The sequence below is a fragment of the Corvus brachyrhynchos genome, unplaced genomic scaffold (genome assembly GCF_000691975.1).
Source record: "Corvus brachyrhynchos isolate BGI_N302 unplaced genomic scaffold, ASM69197v1 scaffold434, whole genome shotgun sequence".
In the NCBI taxonomy this organism is placed as follows: Eukaryota; Metazoa; Chordata; class Aves; order Passeriformes; family Corvidae; genus Corvus; species Corvus brachyrhynchos.
Window position 1 is genome coordinate 691,428 of NW_008238372.1, and position 2,598 is coordinate 694,025.

Genomic DNA, 2,598 nt, shown 5'->3' on the forward strand with positions numbered 1-2,598 from the left:
CGCCCGTGCTGTCCGTGCGGCCGCTGAGCTGATGGGAGCCGTGGAATGAAGCGCTGGTCAGTGCCTGCGGGTGGCTAAATAAAGCCCAGCTCCCCCGCTTTGTCATTTGTTTGTGCCTCTCCGGACTGGGAGCAGGGTGAAGGAATTAGCAAATTCCGCAGGGGAAGGTCTGCTCTCCTTCGCGGTTTCTAAGGAGCTTTATTAAAAAGCTAAAAAGAAAAACACAACCAAAAAATAAAATAGGGGGAGAGGGGTGCGGAATAAAACCCCCCTCCCAACCCGAGCAAAGCTTACCGTTGTGGCCATTTAATTGAGAAATTTCGGGAGCACGGAGCAGCCGTGCTATGGAAAGCCAGGGCTCCTTTAGCGTGAGCTCCCGAGGCACGGAGCAAGGGAAGCGAGGCTCTGCTCCGCCGCATTTTCCAGCCATTATTCCCCACCGGGAAATTTTCCCGAGGAGAAATAGAAAAAAAAAAGAGGGGGGGTCACTCGCCGGCCGTGCCTGGGGAACGTGTCCCCGAACGCCTTTGATTTAGGAGGGAGGAAAAGCGGCACGTTTCGAGATGCTGCTGGATGCGTCCTGGCTTTTCCAGCCCTGCTGCTCCTCAAGAGCAACGAGACGACCCCGAGAGCAGGTTTATACCCACAGCTCGGGTGTGTTTTATGTGTCTGTCTTCCCTAAACAGGCCGGGCGTGCGCTTCCGCACACTCTGCTTATTAAGGGCAACGTTTAAATGCATACAGCGAATTCCTGATCTTTCATCGTCTTAAGTACGGGTGGAAATACATTTAAAACCAAAGCTTCGCATCCAGGGATGACAGGCCGGGGGAATTACCGCCTCCGGTCCCCGAGCCCTGCGTTTAGTGCCTGGGAGGGTGGAGGGGAAAGGGGGGAGCCGGAGAGAGGCGGCTGCGGGCAGCGCCGGCTGCAGAGGGACTTTCTGGGGGGGTAAGGGGGGGTTTTCTTCCACACAGTCCCGCATTACCCAAACTTCCCTCTCCCTCGGGATTTGCCCGTGGAAGGAGAGGAGGGGGTCCCCATCCCTCCGTCGGTCTGTCAGCCCTCCCTCCTTCCTCCTCATACTCGGCTACTGGTTTCCAGTTGGCTTTACTGGGAGGGCAAACGGGGAGCGCAACAGCCCGGAAAGGCTTCCCAGCTTAAATCCTGGGGCAGCCAGACCTGGGGAAAGAGCCCCGTGGAGAGGGTTGGACTCGATGGGTGCGGGGCACCCCCATCCGAGATTCTGGGGCATGAAATAAAGGTGGGTACGTACCAGGCCCCCTCTCCAGCCCCGGCCTCTGCTCCCAGGGCAACCGCGATGCGCTCCCACGGGAGTTGTCCTCGGGGGGGGGGTCCAGCACCCCGGGCTGCCCCAGCCGTCACCCTAAAAGGCTTAAAGGGGTGGCAGGGTGGGGGGGACAGGTCTGAGGCGGCACCAGACGCGTGCTAGGCCCGGAGTAGCTGCGGCCAGCGCGACCAGAAACGTTCTTCAACTGCAGACCTGGCTTCCAGCTCTGTCTAGACTGGAGGGAGAGAGAGAGAGAGGCAGACAGAGGGCTGTGTTTTCAAAACCCTCGGTGGATGGCTTCCCCCCTTATTTCCACAGCGAGCTGACACAGAGTTTAGGAAAAGTTTGAGACCCTCAGCGAGCTGACTGACCCCAGCACTCCGACAGGGCTTGTCGGGGGCTCGGGACAGGTCTCCTGCTCAGCCCGGCCAGGCTTTTCCCGAAGATGGACTGAACCCGCACTAGCGCCCGATCAGACTCCAAGCAGCGACAGCGAAAGGGGATTTCTACCCCAGCTCCTTTCGGGCTCGCAGTGCAAGCCCTGGAAGGGACAAGTTTGTGCTCCGATAGCCCAGGCTGTGCCCTGCGGTATCGCTGCGACCTTGAGATTCAGGAGTTAAAGTCAGGACACAGCAGCCTCCAGCCTCCCCCGCGCTCCCGCTCTCTAACACCGTCTTCTCTCGCGTTTTGATATTTTTTTGTTGGTGTCGCCACGGCTTTGTTACTGTAGAACAAAAATACACCACCGGTCGTGTTCTGTCTCGGCTGTCAGTATTTTTTATTTTTATTATTTTTTTTTCTGAAGAGGAACTAATGAAAGAAAGAGAGGCGAGAATGAATCGCGTTTAAAAACTGCGATTCTCTGCCCCCCGGTGATGGGAGACTGGTTAAATCCTCGCCCTCTCCCTCCCCCATCCCCGACGCAGTATCCAAAACTGATTATAAAATTGGACATTTATGGTTGTTTAAACCGGATGGGAGCGAGCTAATTATTATGTGACTCAAAATATGATGTGCGCAATACGAAATAATCTGAATAAAGTGACTGAGCGGCAGATCTCAGACCTTCCTTATTCCGAGAGGCAGACAATAGAAATTACCAGGAATATTCACAGTCTTCGGTCCCCATTTAAACCTGGCCACGAATTGTATATTTTAAGAAAATCAAGGCGAATCGCAGCTATTTCATCGGGTTGTCACGCGCGCTCGGAAAAGGTTCATTAATGAACTAAATAAATAAATAAAGCGCGAGGCGTGAGTAATCCCCTTTTGGAAAGGCAGCCCCTATTGTACTAACCGCTAATAGCGA

General features: G+C 55.0%; 1 protein-coding gene across 1 annotated transcript in view; it reads left to right on the top strand.

The window, feature by feature from the left end:
• SIM2 (single-minded family bHLH transcription factor 2) overlaps positions 1-2,598 on the top strand; it is a 54,014-nt gene that overhangs the window by 1,450 nt on the left and 49,966 nt on the right. The gene's annotated exons all lie outside the window — the stretch shown is intronic.